The sequence below is a fragment of the Alexandromys fortis genome, unplaced genomic scaffold (genome assembly GCF_014885135.2).
Source record: "Alexandromys fortis isolate MF-2015 unplaced genomic scaffold, M_Fortis_MF-2015_v1.1 scaffold_42, whole genome shotgun sequence".
NCBI lineage: Eukaryota > Metazoa > Chordata > Mammalia > Rodentia > Cricetidae > Alexandromys > Alexandromys fortis.
The window spans coordinates 5043742-5061713 of NW_026067934.1; the positions used below are offsets into that span (position 1 = coordinate 5043742).

The 17972-nt window shown below is 40.6% G+C and overlaps 1 protein-coding gene across 3 annotated transcripts in view; it reads left to right on the top strand.

Moving 5' to 3' along the window:
• The window catches only part of Fshr (follicle stimulating hormone receptor), a 182794-nt gene that overhangs the window by 34196 nt on the left and 130626 nt on the right, over positions 1–17972 (top strand). The gene's annotated exons all lie outside the window — the stretch shown is intronic.

The following is a 17972-nucleotide window of genomic DNA, read 5'->3' on the forward strand; positions in this document are numbered from 1 at the left end:
CTTTCTTCCCTTTCAGGTTCTTTGCCCAGGGCTTTCAATAAGACACCTCATTGATCTGAAATACAAGCCTACTCTTTGGGACTCCTACAGGTCCTCAGCAGAAACACACGAATCTGCTAGATTTTATGAGTCAGGCTGAGCTACGGAGAAGCACAAAGTGAAAGAATTATCTACTTCTCTACTCACTTTCCTCTGTTACTGTCTTGCCAATAAGTTATTATGGTGTGGACACTCCGCGGAGCCATGGAAGTGTGCACAAATGAAAGGTGTAGAGAGATGAGGTGATGGGTCCCATTCATTCCCTGATGACAGTAATGGCACACCAAGGAGGGAAAGGGTCGTTCTGATTCATAAAGAGAGGGCTGAGCAGGAAACCTGGAAGAGTGGACACTTGACACTTGAACTTCAGAGCTGGATGTTCTGCAACTGATCCAGAGGTTAGCTTAAATATAAAGCAGAGGTAGACATTTGCTTTGAATGCTTTTTTTCTTGTTCTTTTTATTGTCTTTCATTCTATATTTTGTCTACTTAAGAGCAGGCAGCCTGTAAACTCTGCCATTGCTCCAGTTATCTTCACCAGCGTTTCTAGGGAGCTCGCACAGGGCCAAGGCCATGTGCACAGGCAAGCAGAGGGGAGCGGAGGTTCTTTCCCCTCCCCAAAGTTCTACTTTCCTGGCATCATTGTTTCCATCTTAACACAAAGTTGCACAGAAATAGAACAAGAAGGGCAACTGCCCCCTCATCTGTCTTCTTGTGGCCTTCTTATTGTGTCAACAAAATAGATAGTGTACAGAATTTGAACTAAACCATGAGTCTAAGAAAGATAGTGGTAAAATGTGGGCACATAAAAAGGTATTATTGTGAAGGTAAGGTGGCTCAGCATCAAAGACACTGTTGACAAGCCTGAAAACCCACCCCAGAAGCCACATTGGAAGGAGTAAAGTGACTGTCAAGATGTCCTCTGATCTCCATGTGGACACTCTGTAGATGCATGCCCACACCCAAATGCACACCTCCCCTTGTCTGTGGAGGCATTGGGATTCCAGACTCATGCTACTGCCCCCAAGCTTTACACAGGTCCTAGGGGTTCAAACTCAGGTTGATTCTGAGAGACACGGAACTGAAAGCCTCACTTGCATTCTCTTCAAACCATTAGTGCCTTCATGGGAAGACCCATTTTAGCCCCATTCACAGAGAGGAAAACTGAGGCTCAGATTTCATAGAGCTTCTAAGCAGCACCGAGGTCTTAATCTGTCTAATGTTAAAACCCACATTCTCCTCATGGCCATTAAGCCTGTTAGTCCACTGCTTCTCTGTCTCACATCCTCCCATCTTGCTTAAAATGTTCAGTATCCCTCCTTATCCTCTTCCACCAGGAACAAAGTTCAAATTTGCCCAGCATGGCCCAGTTGTGATCCCAATCCATCTCAGTGAGTGTCTTCACAGTTTGGTTCACATTATCAGACTCCATTCTCATGAAGTTCTCACTCAGCCCATCCTCAGCGTCCTCACAATGATTTGCCTACAAATAAAGATCAAGAATCACCTTCTTGGCAGAGCTGGTAAGAGATATCGGTCTCTTACCACAGGAGCCTTTGCTCCTTCCCTGCTTCCCTAATTGCAGCATAGTGATTCTGCAGCACAACACACTCAGTCTGCTCAACACATCCCAGCTTCAGACGGCATCAGCCACCACCGCTCTTACCTAGTACTTCAACTTCACACGACATTAGCTACCACAGCTCTTCACCTAGAATTCCAGCTTCAGAAGACACTAGCTACCACCACTCTTCACTCATGGTGCTATATGTAACAATAAATTGAAAGCTTTGATTATCTCTTTGGATTGAGATACTTGAGAATAGCAATTTTGTTCTGGTCATTGTTAAAGCCCGGATGCTCAACATCATGACAGGCATAAACCATGGCCTCCCTAAACTGGGAGCTACAGCAGACACAACTAATGCTTCAACAAAGCCAGTGGGAGTGAGGACTCAACCTCCTCCGCATCCGTGTGGTATACAGCACAGCAACTTACAGTAGGGCTGTGTCTCTAGCAGTATGTGCTCCCAGGTTCAAACCCAAGCTCTATCACTAACAATTCCAGAAATTACGTGTCTTCCAAGGGATATTTCTCCTATGATTAGCTCGGCTTCTCTCCAGCAGCTTCATATTTGTTTGACTTGATTTTAATTATTTTAATTATTCTAGCATATTATATAATCTGCAAAAATTAGAACCATGTTGGCCCTCCTCACTCTTTCCACATCTGTTATAGTATCTGTGACATAGAAGGTGCTAAGTAAGCGTGTTGAGTGATCTTGGAAGATAATCAGCATTGAGGGTGCTTGTGTTCTATGTGCATAAAGTGCTGGGATTAGAATCAATGTTCAGAACATTATAGACCCATAAACAAGAAGTATACAGCTATAGCCATCTCTCTCTTTCCTCCAGGTCTCCTACTGTTTTTAAAATTGTTTTTAATGAGCTATATATTTTTCCCACTTCCCTCCTTTTTTCCCCTCTTCTTCCTCCCTCTCCCATGATCCCCATGATTCCAATTTAATTTGGAGATCTTGATCTTCTTCTACTTCCCATGTAGATTAGATTCATGTATGTCTCTCTTAGAGCCCTTTTTGTTGCCTGGTTCTCTGGGATTGTGTGTAGGCTGGTTTGATGGAGGAAGGTCATTGGTAATAAACAAACTGCCTTGGCCCATTTTGATAGGCCATCCCTTAGGTGGGTGGAGTAGGCAGAACAGAATGCTGGGAGGAAGAGGAAGTGAGCTCAGAGAGGCCATGCTCCCCTCTCCTGGGCTGACGCACATGATGAAGCAAGGCCAGGTCAGACATGCTGAATCTTTCCCGGTAAGACCGGTGCTACATAGTTTATTAGAGATGGGTTGATCGGGATATCAGAATTAGCCAGTAAGGGCTAGAGCTAATGGGCCAAGCAGTGTTTAAATGAATACAGTTTTTGTGTTGTTATTTTGGGGCATAAACTAGCCAAGGCGGCTGGGAGCAGGGCAGCAGGAACGTAGCCCTGCCACTCCTATTACAACACTGTTTTTTCTTTGCTTTATGTCTAAAAGCCACTTTTGAGTGAGTACATTTGATATTTGTCTTTCTGAGTCTGGGTTATCATACTCAATATGATGTTTTCTATATCCATCCATTTGCCCACAAAATTCGGGATGTCATTATTTTTTTCCAATCTGTAGTACTCCATTATGTAAATGCACCACGTTTTTCTTATCAATTCTTCAGTCGAGGGCCAGGTTCTGGCTATGACAACCAATGCTGCTATGAACATAGTTGAGCACATGTCCTTGTGGTAAAATTGAGCATCCTTTGGATATATACCCAAAAGTGGCATTGTTGGGTCTTGAGGTAGGTTGCTTACTAATTTTCTAAGAAATCACCATACTGATATCCAAAGTGGCTATGCCAATTTGCACTCCCACCAGCAATGAGGGAGTGTTCACTTTACCCCACATCCTCTCAAGCATAAGCTGTCATCAGTGATTTTGATCTTGGCCATTTCTACAGGTGTAAGATGGAATCTCAGAGTTGTTTTGATTTGCATTTCTCTGATGGCTAAGGATGCTGAGTAATTCCTTAAGTGTCCTTCAGTCATTTTAGATTCATCTGTTGAAAGTTCTCTGTTTAAGTCTGCACTCCATTTTTTATTGGATTGTTTGTTATTTTGATGACCAATTTCTTGAGATCTTTGTACATTTTGGAGATTAGCCCTTTGTCCAATGTGGGGTTGGTGAATATCTTTTCCATTCTGTAGGCTGACATTTTGTCTTGTTGACCATGTCCTTTGCTTTACAGAAGCTTCTTAGTTTCAGAAGGTCCCATTTATTAACTGATTCTCTCTGGGTTTGTGCTACTGGGGTTATATTTAGGAGGTGATCTTCTATGCCAATGAGTTCAAGTGTACTTCCCACTTTCTTTTCTATGAGGTTCAGTTGGTTGGCTTTATGTTGAGGTTTTTGATCCATTTGGACTTGAATTTTGTGCATGATGATAGAAATAGATTGATTTTCATTCTTCTACATGTTGATATCCAGTTATGCCAGCACCATTTGTTAAATATGCTTTCTTTTTCCATTTTATATTTTTTGCTTTTCTGTCGAAAATCATCTGTTTGTAGGTGTGTGGATTGATATCTGGGTCTTCAACTTGGTTCTATTTGTTCTCTTGGTCTGTTTTAATATTAATACCAAGCAGTTTTCAGTACTGTACCTCTGTATTAGAGTTTGAAGTCAGGGATTATAATGCCTCCAGAAGTTCCTTAATTGTACAGGATTGTTTTGGCTATCCTGGGTTTGTTTTTTTGTTGTTTTTGTTTTTGTTTTGTTTTGTTTTGTTTTGTTCTGTTTTGTTTGTTTGTTTTTTGTTTTTCCATTTGAAGTTGAGTATTGTTCTGTGAAGAATTTTGCTGGGATTTTGATGGGCATTGCATTGAATCTGTAGATTGTTTTTGATAAGATTGCCATTTTTTACTATGTTAATTCTATCTATCCAAGAGCATGGGAGATCTTTCCATTTCCTGGTGTCTTCTTCAATTTCTTTCTCAAATATTTAAAGTTCTTATCATACAAGTCTTCCACTTCTTTGGTAAAGTTACTCCAAACTATTTTAGCCTATTTGTGGCTATTGTGAAGGGTGATGTTTCTCTGATTTCTTCCTCAGCCCATTTATCATCTGTGTAAAGGATGGTTACTGATTTTTTTTTTAGTTAATCTTGTATTCTGCTACATAACTGAAGGTGTTTATGAGTTTTAAAAGTTCCTTGGTATAATTTTTTATGTCACTTATGTAAAGTTTCCTATCATCAGCAAATAGTGAGAGTTTGACTTCTTTTCTGATTTGTTATTTCCTTGATCTCCTTTTGTTGTCTTATTGTTCTAGCTAGAATGTTAAGAACTATATTGAATAGATAAGGAGAGAGTGGACAATTTTGTCTTGTTCCTGATTTCAGTGGGATTGCTGTGAGCTTCCTTTAATTTAGTTTGATGTTGGCTGTTTGCTTGCTGTATATTGTCTTTATTATGTTTATGTATGTTCCTTGTATCCCTGCTCTTTCCAAAACCTTTATTATGAAGTGATGTATTTTGTTGAAGGCCTTTTCAGCATCTAATAAGATGATCATGTTTTTTCAGTTTGTTTATATACATTACATTGACAGATTTTTACCATCCCTGCATCTCTGGTATGAAGCCAACTTAGATCATGGTGGATGATTTTTCTGATATGTTCTTGAATTGGGTTTGCCAGCATTTTATTGAGTGCTTTTGAATCAATATTCAGTGAGATTGGCCTGTAATTCTCTTTCTTAGCAATGTCTTTGTGTGACTTTGGTATCAGGGTAATCATAGCCCCATAAAAAGAGTTTGGCAATGTTCCTTCTGTTTCTATTGTGTGTAACAATTCGAGGAGTATTGGTATTAGTTCTCCTTTGAAATTCTTGTAGAATTCTGTGCTGAAACCATCTGGTCCTGGGCTATTTTGGTTGGGAGCTTTTGATGAATGTTTCTATTTCTTTAGCAGTTATAGGTCTATTTAATTTGTTTATCTGATCTTGATTTCATTTTGGTAAGTTATATTTATCCAGAAAAATTGTCCATTCCTTTTAAGTTTCCCAATTTTGTGGTACAGGTTTTCGAAATATGACCTGATGATTCTGTGGATTTCCTCCAAGTCTGTTGTTATTTTCCCCTTTTCATTTCTGATTTTATTAATTTGGATGTTCTCTCTCTGCCTTTTGGTTAGTTTGGATGAAGGTTTTTTTATTTTGTTGATTTTCTTGAAGAATAAACTTTTTGTCTCATTGATTCTTTGTATTGTTCTCTTTGCTTCTATTTTGTTGATTTCATCTCTCACTTTGATTATTTTCTGCCATCTAGTCCTCCTGGATGAGTTTCCTTCTTTTTGTTCTAGAGTTTTCAAATGTTCTGTTAACTCACTAGTGTGGGATTTTCCAGCTTCTTTATGTAGGCATTTATGAACTTTTTCTCTTAACTCTGCTTTCATTGTGTCCCTTAAATTGGGGTATGTTGTGTGGTAATTTTCATTAAATTTTAGGTCATCTTTAATTTCTTGTATCTTTATATGCATATCTTTCTTTGGGTTGAGAAATTTTTTGATGATTTTGTTGAACAGATTTTCTGTATTTTTGAGTTATACTTTTCCTTCTTCTATCTCTATTATTCTTAGGTGTGGTATTTTCATGGTGTCTCATATTTCTAGGATATTTTATGTGAAGCTTTGTTAAATTTAATATTTTCTTTAACCAATGAGCTTATTTCCTCTATCTTCAGCACTTGCTATTCTCTCTTTCATATCTTGTATTCTGCTGTTTATGCTTGCATCTGTGCTTCCGGATCATTTTTTCATATTTTCCATTTCCAGACTTCCCTCAGTTCATGTTTTCTTTATTGTCTCTATTTTGGCTTTCAAGTTGTGAATAATTTCTTCCATCTGTTTGATTGCTTTTTCTTGTTTTTCTTTAAGGTATATGTTTATTTCTTTCAATTTTTTTGTTGATCCTTTCCTTCATTTCTTTCAGGGAATCTTTCATTTCCTCATTTTAGGTCATTTTCTTCTTCCTCCTCTATATTGGGGTTTTCAAGTCTTGCCATTATAGAACCACTAGTTTTTGTTGGTGTTTTGTTGTTTTTTGTGGTGTTGAGTGTGCTTTTACCTTGTCTACCCATCTTTTTTCTCTGATTGATGTTGTTGGGGCTGCATCTCTGGTGACAGTCTTTCATGTGCCAGTGGATCCAAGGCTTAGATGGTTGTTCTTCATGGTGCAGTTAGGGCCATGGTTCCAGTCACTCTGAAGGCCACTCAGCACTCTTGGGCCTTGCTCTGCAATTCCAGAGGCCATTCAGGCCTGGTCCCAGGGAGGTAGCTTGCTTGGGGCTGCTCCCACTGAGGTTGTTGGCTTGTGCCTGCTCCAGCAGAGGTCATCGGCTCAGGTCTCCAGTAGAGGTCTCTGGCTAGGGGGTGTTCCCGTAGATGTCCCTGGCTTGGGTCTCCTCCTACAGAGGTCTCTGGCTTGGGCTCAGTCCTACAGAGGTCTTTGGCTCGGGCCTGCTTCCTAGGCAGTCACTCCCTCATACCTGCTCCTGCAGAGATCATTTGCAAGGGCCTACTCCAGCAAAGGTCACTGGCTTGGGCCTGCTCCATCAGAGGTACCTGATTCAGACCCAGTCCCACAGAGTTCTCTGCCTCGGGCCTACTTCCTTGGTGGTCACTCTCTTGTACCTGATCCTGTGGAAGTCCCTGCCTTGGGTCTGCTCTGGAGGTTGCTGGCAGAGGTCACTGGCTCTGGCCTGTTCCCACGTATGTCCCTTGTTTCTCTAATACGTTCACTAACTTTAAATAGCCACACAGTGACCATGCCATTCTACATTTGTTTCCTCTAGCAAGCCAAAGTTTCTCTGTTATATGAGCTGAGGAGGCTGCTTTCTACACATAGATTCTAGGAATGGCCCTGCACTGGAACATAATAATCAGCCCGAACATTCAGTCAAGTCAGCATAGTTCTCACCCTGCTTTACAGTATCAAGCAATGCTTTCTGTGTGACTGCTGTCTTTCAAATGATCCTTTTTTCTTCATGTTACATTCATTTTATCATAATTAATACTTGTAACAATTGTACAGTCATTACTGTAACAATATTTATCTCTCTAAACCTAACATGGATTCATCATTCCCTCCCACCAAAAAGTTAATGTTTTTATTTTAATGCAGGGTGCTGCCTCAGTCTCTCAAGGTGTGAGAGTGAGAGGAATCACTTCAACATCAGACATCTTGAGAAATACAAAAGTAGCACAGTGAATATCGAGACTGTGCTCTATCGCATATTCTAGGACATTTCACCTGCTTCTTCTGAGTGCAGTGGCAACCCCACAAAGGCTCCTATTCTCTTTTTGTTTTTTTATAGTTGAGACAACTGAGACCAAAAACTGTTAACCCACTCTACGTCACATAGCTATTAGGTACGATTAGGTATCAGAGCTAAAGTCTGAAGAAAATACTCTAAGCTAACACAAAAGCCTTCTCATTCATTGTGTGTGTGAAATACTCTACCAAAGGCTGAGCAGACGTTTTTAAACAAAGAAAAGCATAGCAGGCTTGCTCTGACATTTAAGTGATGTCAGGAGACTGGTGCCCTGGTTTAGAATCAACATGGGAGTACACAGATCTCTGCAGAAGACAGAGGTAGTTTTCCCCAATCACCACATTTGGTGTTTCAATAACAACCATCTCTGTGACATGAAACTTAGCTGGCAAAGATTCTGTAGGTGCGGGTGGTTGTAAACTGGCAATGGGGAGATGCTGGGGCTCTGTGTATTGTCAGAAGCCATCTTCCGATAAGAAAGGAGGAGAGAGAAAAGAGGTACTTACTGGAGAACGAGTATGCCATGAGACAGGCATCAGAGCACAGCTCTCTAGCAGATCAGGACACCAGCATGAATAAAAAAAACCTAGAAAGAGGTACTGGGTTTCAACCTGAAGATCAGAAAAGCAAAGCAGCCAAACCACTAGAGAGTTCTCACCTCTGAGGAATCGTCAGACTGAAGAAGGCAAGTTCTTGTCTCATCCCACCTTATATTCCTCTCTAGTATTAGGATTAAAGAAAGGTGTGTGACTTCCTAGTACTGGGACTGAAGGTGTGAGCCACAACCTCCTGGATCTGTCTCTACGTTGATCCTGCGTAGCCCAAGGTGGTCTTGAACTCACAAAGATCCATCTGTCTCTGTCTCCCAAATCCTGGGATTAAAGGTGTGTGACACCACTGCCTGGCCTCAAGTGGCTTAGTTTTACCTTCTAGTCTTCAGGCAAGCTTTATTTATAAAACATAATAAAATATCACTATAATGGTGTGACTTGGGAACTAGAAAAAGTCCACGGCTGACTCGGGTCTCCTTGTTTAACCATTCTGTGTATAAACAGGATGGTAAGGCTCAGTGGAGACAACATCAGGAACTTGAGGATTGGAGATGAAGGGATAGACACATGCAATGCTATTTGCGTGTGATCAGCAGAGGCAGCGCTTTCTGCCACATGCCTGTCATCGATAGTTGCCCAGAAGCCAAGACTTCCTTCTGGGTGTTCAGAGTCCCTCCTTAGGTCCTGCTCAGAAAACACCTGAAATGCCACTGCCAAGGTAGAAAACCCAAAACTGTATTTCTGCTAGGGCTATTCAATGCTATAAAGTAGTTTCTTTGAAGGTAAAGACATGGAAGAAACAATGTTCATGGGTTTAAATTACAGGGAAAAACTGCATTAGGATACAAGAAAAACAAAAATAGCCTCAAAGGGTTGCTGACTTAAAGCTTCCCCTCCCGCCTAATCTGTTGAGTTAACCACCCTGTTCCCCTTGTCTGTAGATGTGCAGTTCCCCAGCACAGAACATGAGAGATTGCCAGATTATCTGTTTACATAGCAACTCATCCACTTAAAATCCAGGAGAGAAGAATTCACGGGAGTTCCAGAATGTAGCCTTCCAGGGTACATCCTTTAACCCCCCTGCCCCCAATGAGGACCAGGCTCTCGGGGATCCTCATGAGAACGTCTGCAGAGATTCCCATGCCATGTTCTGCTCTTGGGATAAACAATGCATTGAAATGGCTTCGGCCTGCCTGATAAAACTGACTCCGAGAACAAAGATACTGACAAGTGGACGCCTCCCCAAGGTCAATGGCAGTCAGTGCTTGCAGTGAAAGGATGAAAAACGCCCTTCCCAGCATCTCTACCTTCACAGACTTTGCCTTAACTCCTCCTGTTGTGGTTCTAATATGACCTGCTAACTGCTCCCTTTCTTTCCTCTTCACACACCTCAGGGCTTTTCATCTCTACCCTACTGTTCTCAGCTAACAGGGTATTTGGGACTCAGTCTAGGAATAAAAGTTCTCAGAACTGGATCCCAAGTAGCCCATTTTGCATTAATGCGCCATCCAAATAAATATGCAATACCATCCCACCAGCACATCCGGCATACACATAAATAAAGCATCACCCGCAACAATGGAAGCTTGTGGGACCACAAGGAATGACTAACCCTTCACTCCATGACTAATGAGGATTCTCTATGCCCAGAGGAAAAATGAAACAAGGAGTGTTTGGCTCTAGTGGAGTTATCTGATAGTCTCTTTGATTGGTCTATTGTTTCTGCCTAAAGATTCCAAAGACAGGCACTTCTCAATGTGACCAGTCTGTCTTTCCAGCATTATCATTTTGTTCTGAAAACTTTAAATGTTTCCAAGTATGGAGAAAATAGCGTATTAATCCCATTATACATAAGGCTAATGGTGATGAATAAATGGCTACTCTTATTTCACTACAACCTCCACCTCCCACTATGCCGTAATATTTTAAAGCAAGTCCAAGGCATCATTAGCTCAACTATGAATATTTCTCTGTGTATTCTGGTAGGACAAAATGACATTTCTCTTCCTGAACTTCACGTTCTATTAAACACATACATATTCTTCAGAAGCTCCTCGGGCATCCCTTCATGTAGTCCGGTGAATGGAAACCTGGAGATTAGGATGGATTATTTTTTTTAATCTTGGCTGATCTCCAGAATACCAATAAAAGAAAAGTTTAAACACATAGCAAAGTGTCCACCTCACTTGTATGAGCAGTGGCACCATGATGGCATGTGTAAGCGAATCTAACTATCACAGTATTTTGGAAGCAGAGTAAATTTCTCTCTTCCCTCAGTGTCCTTTCCATACGTTGGGGATAATACTATCTGCTCCGTGGGTTTCACTCAAACCTTGTGAGAATCCCACAGGGTGATCCATGTGGAGTCACTGTAAATACAGTACACCATTCGATTGTAAGAAACAATTACTGAACAGGAAAGGCACTGCAGAAGCAGCACTCAACAGGAATGTGTAAAGAAGATGGAGAATTCACTCAGCTGCCATGGTTTCTGGTGCCTCCCGTGAAAGCTCATAATGGAGGCATGCTGAGGAGCCCTGGAGGGCACCACTGCAGAGCGGTGTCAGGAGAGGCTTCCTCAGTATAATCTCAATCAATAAAACTGCCATCCTCCTCTGCTATTCAGTTACAAAAGACACCTGAAAAACTGTACTTTTTCACCTTTGTTGAGACCTGAACAGAGAAACGAACCACTGTGTTCTTTCCCCGTAGAGGAAAGAAAAAAAATCTAATAATAATGCTTTTCTCAGCTGGACTGATAAATGAAGGGACCAGCTGAACTGTGTGTAAATGATTATTCTTTTGTGAAGGGGAGAAAAAAAACTGTGATCCATCTGAATTCAAAGACCAAAAGCATTTTAAAGGCAAAAACACCAGGTGAGAAGAATGGACAGTGGAATTCAACACAAAACTTTCCCTCACAGGGCTCCCCATAAAAAGCCCAAGAGGCAGAGTGACTGCTGGAAGGGAATGAAATAAGTTAGTTATACAATGGCACATTGTCTGCAGAGACACATGCAGGGACCACGAGTTTTCTCCCAACACTCAGAACATGAGTTCTCACGCATCCTAACAGCTCATTGAGGACATGATAGTGACAACTGAACTGATCAGGACAAATGCTTTCTGCCTGTGTGCAACATGGCTATAAACATATACATGTTACATTTGTTGTTATTAATTTTAAAATAATAATAACACTGTGGGGTCAGTCGTTGGAATATACAAGTTTGATCTCAGCACTCAAGACAGATCTCTGCTAGTTTGAGGCCAAACTGATCTACATGTAGAGTTCTGGAATGGTCAGGGACACATAATAAGAACTTGTCTCAAAAATCATCATCATCAACATCATCGTTATCAAATGTCACTATGTATTCATAAGGGAAGCATAGCAAGTGGCCTTCTTACTCAAAGTGGCTTAACACACAACATGCTTATGTTCTTTCATTAGTAAAGCCTCCATTTCTTTCTGGGTTTCTTCTATGAGTAGATTCCATTGCTAGAATTCTGAACAGCCTAGACAGTAGGGCAGGGGTTCAGAAACACTGTGCTTTGCTGAGTAGTCACTAGCCAGCAACATTCCTAAAACATGGAAGTGTGGCAGCAAGCACACTGTGCATTGTGACACACTCTGAGTGTTTTAGTAGCTGTGGTTAGGACTGTTAAACTGGAGTGTTGTGTGCTGTGACAAATGGACTAAGGCATCTGTGAACTCTTTCTGTGAATTCTTGCCCTGTACAAAATCTTTTCCTAGTTGTTCTAGTGGTTAGACCCTTGAGCCTCCAAGCTGAAATCCTAGTGAACAGTATAACTATGCAATCAACCAACAACCGACAAGATGCCAGGCTGCTACCGATCCCACTGTGTTTGAAATGTGTGAGCTAATTGCCTTCTCTGTGGTATGGATGAGTGTTGTGTCTCTACTCAGAAACAAGCCTTTTGCAATGCGGGTATTCTGAAAAGGAAGTCTTATCAAGGAGCTTATTGTGCGCAACAGTATATTAAATGATCAAGAGAATCAGCATTAAGGTCAGACTGCAAATCAAATCCTGTGATGACCACTTCCTGGAGTGGATCTGCACCGTGTCTTTTGGCTCATCTGTGAACTGAGGAAGAAAGTCATCCTACCTTATCTGGTAATTCAGAAGATGATGTAAGCTTATGAAAAGGTAAAGTCCTTAAAACTGTGCTTGGCATGAAGAATGATGTTGATGTTAGCTGCCATGGTGCGGAAATGATGCAATAATATAAAGAGCACTTAAAAAAATGGGCATTTGTAGGCAGAGACAACTCATTCATTCCCAGCTGCCCAGACCCAGATAATCTAATCACACAGAAACTATGTCAATTACAACACTACTTGGTGTATTAGCTCAGGCTTCTTATTAACTAACTCTTACATCTTAAATTGACCCATTTCTATTCATCTGTGTATTGGCACAAGGCTGTGGCTTACTGGTAAGAATCCGGCATCTGTCTCCTTCAGCAGCTACATGGTGTCACTCTGATTTTGCTTACTCTCACTGTATATCTCTTCCAGCCTGGCTATATTCTACCCTGCTACAGGCAATTCTTTATTAACCAATGGTAATAAAACATATTCATAGCATACAGAGGAGAATCCCACATCACTCATCTCCCCTTTTCTGCTTAAATAAAAAGGAAGGTTTTAACTTTAACATAGTAAAATTACATATCCAAAACAGGTATCAACCAAGAACTGCAGTTAAAATATTTTTTATGAGTCTAAAGTTTTATATCTAATTTATCATTTATTATAACTAAGGAAAACTATAACTATCTGTCTTCAACTCCAACAAAGACCCCAGAAAGATATACTATTACCTAACTAAACAGGAAGTACGTTGTAAGCTGCTTCTAAAACTCTAGAATTGACAAAGATATCTCGCTGCCTGGACAGTCATCAAAAGTTCTTTTGTAACATTGGGACATCCATATTCAGCCTATAGACCCATAATATCTGGAAGACTTTTCCATGAAACAGGAAATTTGAAAGACTGTTCAGTTACTTTCTTCTGTGTCCTGCAGAATGTCTGGGAAATTCTTTCATGAAGCATGTACCCTTAAGGACTGTCTCACCTTCTTTAGACAAGTTCAGCAGTCATTTTTCCGTGGGTCCTGCATGTCCAGTTTATACAGCACACCATCAAGCAGTACAGGCAAGAGCAGTTTCTTGCCGAAATGGCTAGCAAGTTCCATAAGGAGTCTCTTCAACACCCATCATCCTTTTGAAGGAATTGGTACTGCCAGAAGCAGATGTGTCTCACTGTCGAGAAAAGTCTATGTTCTTAAAACATTTTAAATTCCATGTTCTGTAAGTCTTTGAAATGTTGAATATTATCTATCTAACTGAAATATATCTCTGTATATCTAGAAAACCTAACTAATATAATTAAACATTTGATTATTATAGATAACTATTAATCTGAATTTTAAATTATACATTACATTTTTAAATGAACTGCATAAACAGAATATTTTAAACAAGAGTAGAAATATACACACAGTATAATTGACCTCAAATTTGTATCAATAAACCAAAGTCTATACCAGTGCAAAGGATTTCTCTCTTTATCATAGTCCCCTTATTTTTATTTTTAGAAATTGACCATAAACACTTGTAATCAACCTCCTTTAAATAAAAACAAACATTTATAAACAATCCTTTTGAGAATTTGAAAGTTGATGTCTCCAAACTTCTTCCTGCTGTTTGTTGGGTGAAGTATATTTAGGGTTCATGGAGACTTTTGGGGGTGTCTTGTTCTACCAGACCACATTAGCCTGAAAGAAATCCACAGGTTCTCACCTTCTGTGGAAACAAAAGCAGGACCTCTTTTCTACAGCAACATATCCTTAGACCCAAAATTTGAAGTTGAGATACCTTTTTGTTGGTTCAGCTTAGCAGCCCCGAGAATCAAATGTTTCTCTGCAGTCAGAATATTCAAAGGAAACACAATAATAAACACAGTCCAGACTCTCTGTGTATATTCCATCTTACGTGGCATATTTTCTTTACTCATTTAATCTGTGACTGTTTGTACTTTTTTATATTACTTTTACTGTCTCTTTAAAGGCTTTGCTTCTTTTATAATTTTCCATACTCTTTTTATTCTTTCTTCCAAGACTATGTGCATTTTTTAAAACATGCTGTGTCTCATTTAAAGGTCTTTTATGTCTGAATCTGTTCAATTGTGTATCTGAAATCCTTTTATAACAAGGAGTATTTTTAAATGGTAAGCAGTGTGGTTGTGGCAGCCCTGGTTGCTGCCTCTACCCCTCTTGGCCTTTCAGTATGGTAGAGGTACGTTTACCATCCTCTCTGGGACTGCTGGGTGGGAGTCATGCTTACCATCTCACCTCTGGGAAGCACTGTGGGACACATAAACTCTTTTTGTCTGAGTAAAAGCTAAATCTCCCATGCAGCATGCTGCTTGGCCTGGAAATGTCTCCCTTTTTGGCAGGGGGAATCCACAATGCTTTCCTATCTGTCCATGCCTAGCAGACCTGATCCAGCAGTTTGACCAGGCAGGGGTACAGAGCAACAGCGGTGCTCTCAGCTACTTTCCTTCTAACCCCAAGTGGGTATGCAAGCACCCCAAGTATGTGGTTGACCATGTGGGTTAGCTCCAAAGATATGGGCACCTTTCATAGATGGGATTTCTTGTTCGTTTTTTTGGCTGCTCAGTCCCGAGTAAGCCTCTAGCCCTCTGTCTACCTTAGAATCAGATATGAAGGTACCAAAGCTCTAAGGTGGGGTTGAGCATCAGAGTGAAACATATGAAAAAAGGAAAATTATAAAAGACAGGTGAGACTCACAACTCATATGTGTGTTTGTAAATGTGTGTGTGTGTATGTCTATTAACCAGGACTTTTCAGGAAAATAGAATCAATGGGATGGATAAATAGGTGAAAGACAGATAAATAAAAAATAGATGACAGGTGATAGATGGATAGATGAGATAGATAGATGATAAATAGATACATGGATGGATAGATAGATAGATAGATAGATAGATAGATATTAGATAGATACATATGAATGTAATATAATATATATTTGCTGAGAGAGATCAGTGTTTATTCTGAGAAATTGACTCACAAGATCATGAAGACTGAGAAATCCCATGACCTATCATCTCTAAGCAAGAGACCCAGGAGAAAACTCAATGTAATAATTTCTGTACCAATTAACCAATGGAATTGATTAAGAAAATTCCAGTCTACATTTAACACCAATGTTACAGTTCAAATAGGCCAGCAAGGGAGCAAAGATTTGACTTCATCTTGCTCTAACTCTTGGTTCTGTTCAACGGATTGGATGGTGTTCACCACAACAGAAAGAGAAATTCCACTCTACTGAATCAGATGCTAATCTTATTTCCAAACACTTTCATAGAGCACACTCTGAAATAATGTTTCCTGATACAGTCAAATTGACTCATTAAATTAGCCATCACAGTATTGATGCACCCAGGTAAAGAATACGTTCTGAAAACAGATCTCATTGCACTTCTGAAAGCTGCGGTGATGGAGAGGAAAGAGTTCCGGCATTAGAGTCAGAAATAACCTGCCCGAAACTTATCTGTGCTGCTCAGAAATAGTATAAACTTGTGGAAGTCACATGGTACCCCTCAGCCTCATCCCTTCATCTATAAAAATTTAGGCTAGTTATTCTTACTTGGTATGGTTATTTTTAAAATGATTAGGAAAAATGAGCCTATAAAGACTCCTTCTAGATCTTGACACACAGCAGATTCCTAACAAAAGGTAGTCATTATTAATAATTTTGTGATTAGCCATTGTCAATCTTCTCATCTTATAATCAGATGGCTTCTTTTTTTAACCATTAAAGATAGATCAATTATTCCCCAGTGTTTCCTAAACACCTATAATTTTCAAAACACCAGATGAGTGAAACACAGAGTCTGTCTCTTGGGGCTAATTATAATGAAACAAAACAGTCAGGTCAGCAAATAATCGTAGCAACGAAATAAGCACTATCAGATGGGCATGTGCAGGACAGTAAGTGGGCTTGCTCTGGGAGGAGAAAAGCTCAGGAGAGCCTGAGGAGGCCAGAGGCCTCTGCCTAGAGGAAATAAAAATGACAATGAATTATCTCAGATGAACAGAGAAAAGTCCCATGAGGTCCAGGAAGGAAGGTCATTTCAAGCTGAGGGGACAGCATGAGAGAAAAAGGCAGAAATATGAATATATGGTACATTCCAGAATCAGCGGCTGCTTCAGAGGAACCCAGATGCTCAAAGGGGAAAACCAGTAGACAAGTCATATAGGATGTGTTTATAGCCACCATCTTGGAGAATGAACTCAATTGGGCAGCTGATGTGCACTGAGTCTCTCTCAGTGAGATGTGAGATTTTGTCTTCTCAGAGTTGCTTTAGCCACTGTAGAAAATGAACAGTGATCTCTAACATCTCGGCACGCATAGATGAGGCTGGTAAATGATGGCTTCTTGCAGCCCTGTTTAGGGAGAGAGGCTACCCATAGGCCCCACGGAAGGGTGTGAAGTCCGGAAGACAAGTCCCAGTTTTACATGGGTGGTCTCGTGGAAGCTCAGCAGTGTGAGGTGACCCAGAGGATGGGAAGCTCTGTGTTAGAGAGATGTGAGGTTCATTAGCCAAGGATGAAGTTTGGTGACTCAACTACACTAAGGCGTTTCTCTAGAGGGAAGAGAAACTAGTGAGCGAAGTCCGGGTAGGCACTGCTACTGTAACCATAGCATCCACAATACTTTTGCGCAAGCTGCGCGAGCCTGAGGTTTGGTAGAGCTTAGTAAGATGCTCCTACAATAAGACATGCCCGCAAGAAACCGAATATAAGTGAGTTCATCTCATGTTCCTCTTTTTGGGTCTGGCTTACCTCACTCAGGATAATGTTTTCGATTTCCATCCATTTGCATGCAAAATTCAAGAAGTCCTTGTTTTTTACTGCTGAGTAGTACTCTAATGATGTGGGAGTGATTTCTTATTAATAAAGAAACTGCCTAGGCCCCTTGATAGGCCCACCCTTAGGTGGGTGGAGAAAACAGAAGAGAATTCTGAGAGAAAGAAGCTTAGTGAAAGAGTCGTCATGATTCTCCCGCTCCAGACAGACGCAGGTTAAGATCCTTCCTGGTAAGCCAGCTCGTGGGCTACACAGAATATTAGGAATGGGTTAGAACAATATGTAAGAGCTAGCCAATAAGAAGCTGGAACTAGCTGGGCCAGGCAGTGTTTGAAAGAATACAGTTTTCAACAGATGGCGCCCGACGTGATGGGCTAAATCCACTTAAAAACCTGAGAAGGCTTAAAAATAAGGGAGAGAGAGTTTAACAGAGATTTTTGCTGTTTGCTGGTGGCGTGCTGTAGAGAAATTTCCTGATTCAGCAACAGCAGCAGAAAAAAAGCTGCGTCATTTTAAAGCTGCGCGGCTTCCTGGGGCTGCCAGCGTGAACTCTGGATTTAAAGCATTTCAAGGCTTTT